Below are 12,718 nucleotides of genomic sequence, written 5' to 3'. Positions count from 1 at the left end.
GTTCGAGAGGCAGATGAACTTGAGGTGGGCCTTGAGGTATGAGTAGGTAGAAAATGCCATGAGTTGTTCATCCAGCAGTCATTCCTCATTCTTTCTTGCCACAGTGTTTCATAGTTTCATGTGCTCGGGCAAGCTACTTCTGACTCCAGCCACAGAAGGGAAATCTTGATTGGTTTATACAAGTCACGGTGATTCCCCTTTCAGCCATTAGCTCAGGCCATTAGGACCTGAGGGGAAGATGTCTGGGAAGGCTTCTGGTAAAGGTTTCCTTCCCTCATGAGAACAAATGCATGGGAAGAAAAGCTCCTCTTCCTCACAGTGGTCACCATACACGTGTGTGATTCCTGAAACCACAGCAGCCAGCTTGCAACTGTGAGGAGAGATATTGTCAACATGCTGAGGTTGGTGGAAAGGTGGAAAGCATTTGGATTCTTTAAGGTCACAAGCATGTGAATTAACTAACTCTGGAAACTACCCACCCCAAACTCCCATGTTTATTTACGTTTCCTTTAGTTGGATCCTCAGTTACTTGCAGCCCAAAGTATTATTCAGGTAAGACACAGTCCGATGGGATGACTGTTTCCTGGTTTGGGTCCTGGGGTTACCGTGGGCACTGTTCATTTTCCTGATTTCCCCAAGGTCAGGCTTGCAGACTGCAGGATATATTATTGAATACTGACTCTGTAGCCTGGCCTGATGGAGACGTGCGGGAGCAGGGGCTAGAACAGGGGTCAGAGAGACCCTCGTCTTTTTATTCTTAATATTTAAGCATTATTTATTTATTCAGCAAACATTCCTAAGCACCTAGTACCTGTCTGGCACTATTCTAGGTGCTGTGGTGACCAGAGAAAAAGGCACAGTCTTTGTTTGCAAGGAGGTGAACCCAGTACAGAGGTGACCATGTACTGATGTAATACAGGAACATCGTGATATGCTATCCAGAAGCATAAAGAAATGGCCACTGAGTGAACTATGCACACATTAGAATTTATAAGGCTTTAGTTTCTTTTTCTTGGTGTGTGTTCCTCCATTCTTTTTTAAATTGAAGTTTAGTTGGTTTACAATGTTGTGTTAATTTATGCTGTACAGCAAACTGATTCAGTTTTATATATAAATAAATATATATATTATTTTTTTAATGTATTGTTTCCTGCTATGGCTTATCATAGAATATTGAATATAATTCTCTGTGCTATACAGTAGGACCTTATTGTTTATCCATTCTGGATATAAAAGCTCGGGCTTCCCAGGTGGCACAGTGGTAAAAAATCCACCTGCCAAGCAGGAGATGCAGGTTTGATCCCTGGGTCAGGAAGATTCCCAGAAGAGGAAATGGCAACCCACTCCAGTATTCTTGCTGGGGAAATCCCATGGACAGAGGAGCCTGGTAGGCTACAGTCCATGGGGTAGCAAAGAGTCGGATATGACAGAGCACTCACGCATGCATATAAAAGCTCACAACTGCTAACCCCAACCTCTGCTCCATTCCTCTCCCAACCGCCTCCCTCTCGGCATCACCAGTCTGTTAGAGAGGCTCTCTTATACTCTTATCTTATGCCAGTGCCCAGCACACCCAGAAACCATAGTCTGGAAAGGCATCTTGGCTATCATCTGGGTCAGAGGGCAGGCAGGTGATTTAAATGAATGCACAGGCTGGTGTTTGCTTATTAAACATGTAGAAATAGCCTTTATTTCATGAAGAAAGATGCCCTCTTTAATTTTTCTTAGTGCAGATGGATCTTTTGGTTTACCTTTCATTTTTTTTATGGGAATGGAAAAATGAAGACTTGTTCTATTGAAAAGTAAACTCAGCCTCCAGGTTGGTGGGGAGACATAGTCTGGGGAAATACAGTGGACTGGAAAGAGTGCCCATCTAAAGGTGAAATGTGTGGGTGGCATCAGGTGATGGTTGCCACATGAAAATCCTGGAGCAATATGATAGGTCTGCTGACCTCTCAAGAGAAAGCTGAAATCTTCTTTAAAAATGTGTGTGTTGCGGGGGGATATATCCTGTTGTGTGGTGAGCACGTGCATTCTAGGCAGAAACATCTTGAAGCAGAACCTAGGGACAGAGGCATTTGGGGTTAAGAGTGAAAAGTTGGTGGGAGAGATAGAGACAGGAGCTTGGGCTTTTGAGGGAGAGATGCTGAATTCTTGTCTAGGTGGTAAACATGAAAATGAGCTTAAAAAGCACACTATAGGAAAGAAAAGCCTGAAGAAGAAAACCACTCACAACTCTGCTATATAAAGAAACACTACTTTTTAATCTTTTCTTTTATGGTTTTTTTTTTTCTTTTTCTCTTGCAGTCTTCTTTCCTGACTTTAGATTGTGAGCATCATTAAAGCTTTTGGCACACTTACTTTTGAATGGCAATAATTTAAATCTATTAAATGTACAATTTAAATCTATAAATAATTTAAATCTATGAATGGCAATAACTTAAATCTATGAAAAGTTATAACCAACCTAGACAGGATAATACAGAGTAGAGACATTACTTTGCTGACAAAGGTCCATCTAGTCAAAGGTATGGTTTTTCCAGTAATCATGTATGAATGTGAGAGTTGGACCATAAAGAAAGCTGAATGCCAAAGAATTGATGCTTTTGAACTGTGGTGTTGGAGAACATTTTTGTGAGTCCCTCGGACTGCGAAGAATTCAAACCAGTCAATCCTAAAGGAAATCAGTCCTGAATATTCATTGGAAGGACTGATGCTGAAGCTGAAACTCCAGTACTTTGGCCACCTGATGCAAAGAACTGACTCATTGGAAAAGACCCTCATGCTGGGAAAGATTGAAGGCAGGAGGAGAAAGGGATGACAGAGGATGACATGGTTGGATGGCATCACTGACTCGATGGACATGAGTTTCAGCAAGCTCTGGGAGTTGGTGATGGACAGGGAAGCCTGGCATGCTTCAGTCCATAGGGTCACAAAGAATTGGGCTGAACTAAACTGAATTTAAATCTAATACTAAGGCCATGTCTCATGTAACCCCAAATATTCTAATTCTGTCAGAAAAACAAAAAAAAAACTTCTTGAATCTTGGCTGGTTGCTGTGTTCACTACACGTGTCACTGGCCACGCTACTGCTGTAGGATGCCCACCTCCCACGCTTGGGAGCAAAGAAGGGGGTGATAGGAAAAAATAAAATCTGGCAGACAGAGAAATCTAAGGAGAGGACCAAGACTAAGCCAGTCACTGGAGATCTTTAAGTGGAATTTAAATGCCAAAGTGGGATTCCCTCTATGAAAGTTTAACTAAAATAAACATCCTGGTGTAAATTGCACGGGCTTCTGGGCTCCTTAGGGGCTCTGGGAGTGGGTGGGAAGTGTGTACATATTCATTCGGCTAATGTTACTCTCAGATCGCCAGGTTAAGAGTGGAAGAAAGGGTACCAGCAAATCCATTCCTGGTCAACTCAAAGTACTCACTCGCAGATGGCCAACAGGCACATGAAAAGATGCTCAATATCGTTAATGATTAGAGAAATGCAAACCAAGACTACAATGAGATAGCAACTCATACCAGTCAGAATGGCCAACATTAAAATGTCTGCAAATAATGAATGCTGGACAGGGTGTTTTCTCCACACCCTCTGCACTGTGGGTGGGAATGTAAATTGGTGCAGTCACTATGGAGAAAAATATGGAGGTTTCTTAAAAAGATAAAAGCAGAATTACCATATGATCCATAAATCCCACTCCTGGGCATATATTCAGAGAAAACTCTAATTTGAAAAGATATATGTACCCTAGTATCCCATAGTGTTCACACGACTCAGCGACTTCACTTTCACTTTTCACTTTGATGCATTGGAGAAGGAAATGGCAACCCACTCCAGTGTTCTTGCCTGGAGAATCCCAGGGACCGGGGAGCCTGGTGGGCTGCCGTCTATGGGGTCGCACAGAGTTGGACACGACTGAAGTGACTTAGCAGTAGCAGCAGTAGCAAGGCATAGAAGCAACCTAAATGTCCATCAACAGATGAATGGACAAAGAAAATATGGTACATATATACAATGGGATATTAACTCAGCCATAAAAAGAATGAAATAATGCTATTTGCAGCAATACGAATGGACCTAGAGATTATCATACTTAGTGAAATAAGTCAGAGAAAGACAAATATCACTTATAAGTGGAATCTAAAAAAATGCAGATAGATGTATTTACAAAACAGAAATAGATTCACAGACACAGAAAACAAACTTATGGATACTAAAGGGGATAGTGTGGGTAAGGACAGGGAGAGATAAATTAGAAGTCTGGGATTAACATATACACAGTACTATATAGAAAATAGATAAACAACAAGGACTTACTGTATAGCACAAGAAACTATGTTCAATATCTTCTAAAAACCTATAATGGAAAAGAATCTGGGAAAAATATATATATATAACTGAGTCACTTTGCTGTACACTTGAAACTAACACAGCATTGTGAATTAACTATACTGCAATTTTAAAAAATGGTTTAAAAAGTACTTGCTGAGCAGCAATTTCCCACAGTTAGTCAGCGAGTGAGGTCCTCTAGCTGTCCCCTCCCAGGCAGGTGCCCTGGGGCAGGCTGGAAGGGGTGTGAGCAAGGAGGGCCTACAGGAGCCCCTGAGGAATCAGGTGATTACACGGCCTCTGAGTCTCGTCTTTGTGTCTGTCACCCCTCACTGCCCTCTGGTTCAGGGGTGGGGGGCCCTGGCAGACACACTATACCTGTTTGTTATTCTGTGAGTCTCCCCGAGGGTATGTTCCTGTGCCTTGTGCAATGATGGCTGAGTGGCTGGGCACAGGTCTGCATGCATTTCCCAGGCAGCTGGCGTGATGAAACCTGGCTGGCCCAGTTCCCCAGTGAACACTTGGCTCCCCTCGTCTCTACCATGTTCCCTTGACAGACACCTGACTTGGTAGAGGGAACCAGCTTCAAAGATCCTTCACAACACACCTACACTGAGATCTTGCTTTGTGTGCATGTAACACGATTCCCAGGGATCAATGAGGGTGAAACCAACCAAACAAACTGATGTGCAGTGCAGATTGTACTGCTAATAATAATGAATACAATAGTTATTTATCGAGCATTTGCTATGTGCCAGTCTTTGGGCTAAGGCCTTTTATGTATTAACTCATTTAAGCTTCATGAAACTGCTCTGAGTTTTAATAATGAGGAAACAGAGGGCCATGAGAGTATATAACAAACAACCAAAACAAAACACTTCCAGCAGGCCAGGAGGGTTGAAGGAGAGCTTCCCAAGGAAAGGACACAAGCTGAGAGCTGAAACGTTACCAGTTTTTGTAAAGCTTATATTTGATCAACAAACTGAATTCTTTAAATTAATTGCAATAGAGTTTTTAGCTGCTTTGCTATGGTTTGCTAACGGTACAGTTTAACCACTTGTAATATTTCTTCTTTAAAAAATATTTATATTTCTAATTAAGGACAAGAAGCAACAGTTAGAACTGAACATGAAACAATGGACTGATTCAAAATTGGGAAAGGAGTGTATCAAAGCTGTATATTGTCACCCTGCTTATTTAACTTATATTTTGTACATTATGCATAATGGGGGGCTGGGTGACTCAGAAGTCATGTCCAACTCTTTTGTGATCTCATGGACTGTAGCCTTCCAGGCTCCTCTGCCCATGGGATTTCCAGGAAAGAATAATGGAGTGGGTTGTCATTTCCTTCCCCAGGAGATTTTCCCACCCCAGGGATCGAACCTGTGTCTCCTGCATTGGCACGTGTATTCTTTACTGCTGAGTCACCAGGGAAGCCCCATAGTGTGTTTCTAGCTGTCCCTTATCCTTGTAGTACTGGGATATGCTCCTTCGGGGAGGAAGACATTTTCCTCTACTCTTCCAGGTTCTGCTGACTGGTCTAAGAATTAAATTGACATGAGACAGGAGAACAAGGGAAAATCACACAAGATTTAATAGCATGTATACATGGGTGTGCTCAGTCGTGTTCAACTCTTTGTGACCCCATGGACTATAGCCCGCCAGGCTCCTATGTCCATGGAATTTTCCAGACAAAGAGTACTGGAGTGGGTTGCCGTTTCCTTGTCCAGGGGATCTTCTCAACCCAGGGTTCACACCCACATTTCTTATGTTTTCTGTATTGACAGGTGGGTTATACATGGGAGAGATCTGGAAAACTAAGCAACTCACTGAAATAGCTGAAGCTCTCACCGTCTTCAGCTAAAGACAAATGATCGTACCATCTTCAGCTAAAGACAAAGGAGGCGGTGGTCTGGGGCTTCAAAAGCAAAGGCCATTCACATGGAGATGAAAAAGCAAGTGTTTGGTAAGTAAATGGTTGATGGACCATGCAGAGACAATGGGACACAGAATTTTAATTAATAGACTTTGCTAGGTTCCTCCCTGCCTACACACCTGGTTCAAACTATAGTTTTCTATGGTGATGGCTTCCTTCCTAGAAAGCTCCTCTATCTATTTCAGGCAGTTAGAGGGAAGATCAAAGTTTCTTCTTGAGTTTTTTTGGCCTTGATTGTCTTCAGCTTGAAATAATCTGCATGACAAAGAGACATTTTGGGGTGGCAAATTTTGCTGCCCTACAACCCTATTGGTTGTGGTATTTTTTCTTTAAATGGACTTCAAGTTAAAAAATCTAAAATTTTATTTAGAATTTTTCAGTGTTCATCTATAAATGAGACTGAGCTATAGTTCTCTGTTTCTCTTTCCCTAAGTTGTTTGAACATCTTGTTATTTTTGCTTTGAATTTGAAATGAACAGTTCTCTAAGCTCTGGAATGATTCTAATTTATTGGAGAAAAGGAAGACTTTCCTAAGCAAGACAAGAAACCCAGAAGCAATTAAGGAAAAAATAGACAAAATTGACTACATACATAATATTTTTAATGCAGTATGCGTGCGTGCTCATTTGCTTTGTATCTGACTCTTTGCAACCTGTGGCCCACCAGGTTCCTCTGTCCATGGGATTCTCTAGGCAAAAATACTGGAGTGGGTTGACATGCCCTTCTCCAGGGGATCTTCTCGATCCCGTGATCAAACCTGCATCTCCTGTATTGCAGGTGGATTCTTTACCCACTGAACCACCTGGGAAACCCTACCACAGCACAATACACCATGAAGTCAAGAGATAAACATGTTGGGAAAACATTTATAATACAAATGACAGAAAAATAGTTACTATCACACAAAAAGTTTCAAATTATAAGGAAAAGAAAAACAGTTGATTAAAAATGAATAAAGAATTTGAATAATAATTCAAAGAAGAGAAAATCTAAATAGCCAATTATCATATAACAAGATGTCCAATGTCATTAATTGTCAGAAAATGTAAGTTAAAACATCACTGATACACTTTTTCACATATTATGAGGCAGGAAATAGATGGGCCCCAGGGTGAGCAGCTGGAATTCGTTCCCAGTAGACAGAAACTCCAAAATAGAAGGAGCAAGAGAGGAGGCTGGACCCTCCCCAGGTAAAAGAGAAGAGATCACATATTTCTCATTCTCAAATTCAAAGAAACCTTCCCTATGATAAAGCTCCTTGGAGGTCCAAAGTGGAGTGATGTCAAGCTAGCCATAGGTCTCTTGACTGGAATCCAGCTTGGCTAAGAGATGGGAGAGCACACACATGGGAGGTTCCTGAGATATACCAACTACAGACTCAGGACCAGGCAAAGCAAGATGATTGGCCAAAGGGACTCAAAACTCCATAAAAGCTATTCAAATTACCACAAGGCTGTGGCTCTCTCTCTGAGCCTGCCTGTGTCTATCCACATGTACTCTTTTCCCTCCTAGTAAACACTTGTTTCACTACTTTCCATTTCTTTGTGGATATTCATTTTCTGCAAAACTGTATAGGCCAAGGCCTTGTCACTGGCCACTTCTAGTGTCCAGAACTCAGCAGTCTCTCGGCTGTGGCCTGACTTCTATCCCTGGCCAGGAACTGAAATCCTGCTTCAAGCCACTGCAGGCCAAGGCCAACTTAGATCAATTAGATCAGTTAAAATGGGAAAGGCTTTTTTTTTAAAACAATATATAGAGGTTGTAAAAAATAGGCACTCAATCTAAAGATAGATATGTGAATTATTATAATTTATTTAGAACCAATCCTAGCACGTGTGCTGTATGTACCGCTAAGTTACTTCAGTTCTGTCTGACTCTGCGTGACCCTGTGGACTGTGGTCTGCCAAGTTCCTTTGGCCACCCGATGCGAAGAACTGATTCATTGGAAAAGACCCTGATGCTGGGAAAGATTGAACACAGGAGGAAAAGGGAATGACAGAGGATGAGATGGTTGGATGGCATCACCGACTCGACGGACATGAGCTTGAGCAAGCTCTGGGAGTTGGTGATGGCGTGCTGCAGTCCATGGGGTCGCAAAGAGTTGGACACGACTGAGCGACTGAACTGAACTGATGGCAGACACTGTTAGTTGCGTATCCAGCATCCACAGCTTTTTTCATGGAATGCTTTATCCTGTTTCCTCCATCCGGAATTTCCCTGAAGGCTCACTCTAGGTGGGCGACTACAGTGGGTTGCAACTTAAACCTTTGTATAACTGGATAATGAGTAACACTCTATTCTTTTTGTTCACACTAAGGATATCAGCAGAAAAACATATAAGAGCTTGGGTTTCTCAAGCAATACCTAATGTTACTTACCTCCAGACCCTTGTTATAGGAGGAAAAACAAATCCTTATTTGTTTAAGCCTTTGTTAGTAGGATTTCTGTTACTGGTAGCTAAATATACTTCTAAGCAGACACATGCAAAATTTTGACCTAGCCATTGCCATGTGAGAGTCCATCCTAAAGAAATTAGCATACCAGTATATAGAAATTTATGCATAATATTGATTTTTGGAAGCAAAGTACTGAGAACAAATGGAATGTCTATCAAAAGCCATACAGCTCAATAAAATGTATTTAGTATATTCATACAATAAAATGTTGTATAACTATTAGAATGATTTGAACTGATGTCTATTCACCTTGAGGGGTGTTCATAATGTATATTCTGTGAAAAAGAGCAAATTGAATAGTTAATACTTATAGTATAACCTATTATTTGTGAAAAAAACTGTACAAGTGTATAAATGTTTGTATATGTCTAAACAGCACAGGAAAGAGGGATAAAAATGCCTACAGGAGTGAGGGAAGTAACACAATTGAGTGAAAAAACCCAGTAGAAAAAATAATCTGCCTTAAGTTATCAAACTTTATTTTTATTGAACTGTGAAGAAAAACATCTAATGTGATATAAATATACATGAACAAATTAACAAATTTCAGATCATCACTTTTATTACTAGAAAGCTGATTTTTGTGTAGGAAAGTGAGCCATTATTTCTTTTTTTTCAAAGTTATTTCTTGTCGAATAAATTTCCCAAAGACACACTTTGTCTAGAATGAAAAAATCAAATCACACATTTGAGGAACTACAGTACTTGTGAATGCCCTTCAAAGTCGTTTTGGAGATATTATCTTGACAAAGGAAAATGCCAAGACTTAATCCAATTTTAATTAGTGAGCAGAGGTAGACACCTTCCTTCAGATGATGTGAGCAGTGCAAGTTTTCCCCCCTCACAGTTAAAAACATTCCATTCATGTTAAGACACTAGTTAGTTACATAACTTCTGTGTAGTGCTGCAGCCCGCCATATTGTGCTGCCAATTCATTGTATTGAAACGTCTGGATTAAGCCCGAGTGGGAATCTAGTATACAGAGTTAATTACTGTAGTCATCAGTAATTCTCTTTTTAATGTTTTCGCAACAAAGAGATTCCTGGTGAATGACACAATGAACTTAAATTCTCTTTCCATAGTGAATGAGGCCTCCATCAAATTGCTTCCTACAAAATGCCAGCTTAACAGCAACATCGCAACAGCACTGTTTGGAGTTATGCTGACTAATTTTGACATCTGCACATCAAACTTTTCAAGAATGTTCTCAATGCAAAATAATTTATTTCTCAATGTTGTGCTAATATGGTCATATGTCCAAAAACTCTTTGCTCATGCTAACTGCCCCCGCTCCCACCTAAAGACCAAAGCAAACGATACCTTTGGATTCCATGAATAGGTTCACTTAAATGTATGATATTAATTATATTTATGCTCTTATCAGTTACAAGAAAAAAAACCCACAAATTATCTAATTGTTTTCACCCACTTGTCCTGAATGTTTTAAACCCTATCTTCATCATGCTGAGCAATAGTATTTTCAGTAAATGTGTATTTATGTATAGTTGAGACAAAAACAGTGGAAATAGTGCATTTCTTCAGTTCGGTGATTTTTTTCATCTGTTTTTCCTTTTCTACACAATGGGGTTTTTAGTTGTCTTTTTTGTTTAGTAATAGCTTTATTGAGATGTGTTTGCTGTACCATGAATTTCCCCCCATTCTAAGTATACCATTAGCAGTTTTTAGTATACTCACAAAATCGTGCCAATGTACCTTCACTGTTGCTTTAGTGCATATCTACCTTCCTCCACAAAGAAGCCCTGTACCGGTGAGCAGACACTTTCCTCTCCCCTCCTCGGATCCTGATCACCACTAATCTACAGTTGTCTATTTTACATATTAAGCATTTTATGTATATAGAATCATACCAGCGTGGGTCTACTGTGACTGGCCTCTTAGTATTGTGTTTTTAGGATTTATTTATGTTGTAGAATATATCAGTCCTCTATTCCTTTTATGGTGGCTCAGGTGGTAAAACATCTGCCTGCAGTACAGGAGGCCCTGGGGTTGATCCCTTGGTCAGGAAATTCCCCTGGAAAAGGAAATGGCAACCCACTCCAGTATTCTTGCCTGGAGAATTCCATGCTCAGAATTCCATGAGCAGCCTGGAGGGCTACAGTCCACAGGGTTGCAAACAGTCGGACACGACTGGGCAACTGACTAATACTTTCACTTTCAGTATGAATATATCACTTTAAAAAAATCTATTCATTCGTTGATTGACATTGGGTTTTTCTACTTTTTAGCTGTTATGTATAATGCTTCTATGAATATTCATGCACATGTTTTTATGCTGACATATATTTTCAGTTCTCTGTGTTTATACTTAGGAGCCAAATTTCTGAGCCATTTAGTAATTCCATGGTTAATCATTTCAGGAATTGCTAAACTGTTTCCAGAGTGGTTGTGTCGTTGTACATTTCCACCAGCTATGTATGTAGGTTTTAATTCTTCCACATCCTCATCAACCCTTGTTATTATCTGACTTCTTATAATAAAGTTTTGATTTGCATTTCTTTTTTAATTTTTATTTTTTTAATTACAAAAGTATGATAACACATTTACAAGAGACTTGAAAAATACAGAGCAAGATTACATATAGTTCCACTATATATTACATTTTTTTAAAGTAGATAAATTAAGACTTTAGTCGGAATTTCAATATCAAACTCTTGAAAATTAATAGAATGAATATACAGAGAAGTAAAAGGATATAATAGACCTGAAAAGCTCTGTGAACCAATTCAACATAATTAAGATTTATACAATTTTCACACAACAGTAGGATACAAATTCTAATGATGAATGATGCTGAGCATATTTTCATGTGTGTTGGCCATTTGTATATCTTTGGAGTGATGTCTATGCAAATCCTTTGCCTATTTTAAAATTGGGCTATTTTTTTGTTGAGTTGTAAGTTCTTCATATGTTACAGTATATTTGAAAATTCTTTCATTCTGTGGACTGTCCTTTCACTCTCTGGATGGTGTCCTTTTAAACACAAAGATTTTAATTATGATAAAATCCAATTTATCTAATTTTTCCTGTATTGCTTGTGCTTTTGATGTCTTGTCTAAGAACTTTGCCTAGCCCAAGGTCAAAGATTTACTCCTATGTTTTCTTCTAAGAGTTTTATAGTTTTAGTTCTTATATTAGGGTCAAGAGGCAACAGTTAGAACCAGACATGGAACAACAGATTGGTTCCAAATTGGGAAAGGAGTATATTAATGCTGTATATTGTCATCCTGCTTATTTAACTTCTATACAGAGTACATAATGTAAAATGCTGGGCTGGATGAATCACAAACTGGAATCAAGATTGCCAGGAGAAATATCAACAACATTAGATATCCAGATAATACCACTCTAATGGCAGAAAGTGAAGAGGAACTAAAGAGCCTCTTTGTGAGGGTGAAAGAGGAGGGTGAAAAAGTTGGCTTACAACTCAAAATTTAAAAAAAAACTAAGATCAAGACACCCACTCCCATCACTTCATGTGAAATAGAAGGGGAAAAAAATGGAAAGAGTAACAAATTTTATTTTCTTGGGCCCCAAATCACTGTGGCTGGTGACTGCAGCTATAAAATTAAAAGATGCTTGCTCCGTTGAAGAAAAGCTATGACCAACCTAGACAACATATTAAAAAGCAGAGACATCATTTTTCTAACAAAGTCTGTATAGCCAAAGCTGTAGTTTTTCCAGTAGTCATGTATGGATGTGAGAGTTGGACTATAAAGAAGGCTGAGTGCTGAAGAATTGGTACTTTTGAACTGTTGTGCTGGAGAAGACTCTTGAGAGTCCCTTGGACTGTAAGGAGATCAAACCAGTCAATCCTAAAGGAAATCAATCCTGAATATTCATTGGGAGAACTGATGCTGAAGCTGAAGCTTCAATACTTTGGCCACCTGATGTGAAAAGTCAACTTATTGGAAAAGACCCTGATGCAGGGAAAGACCGAAGGCAAAAGAACAAGGGGGTGGCAGAGGATGA

This window comes from Bubalus bubalis, chromosome 12 (genome assembly GCF_019923935.1).
Source record: "Bubalus bubalis isolate 160015118507 breed Murrah chromosome 12, NDDB_SH_1, whole genome shotgun sequence".
NCBI classification, from domain to species: domain Eukaryota; kingdom Metazoa; phylum Chordata; class Mammalia; order Artiodactyla; family Bovidae; genus Bubalus; species Bubalus bubalis.
This window is presented reverse-complemented; position numbering follows the sequence as displayed.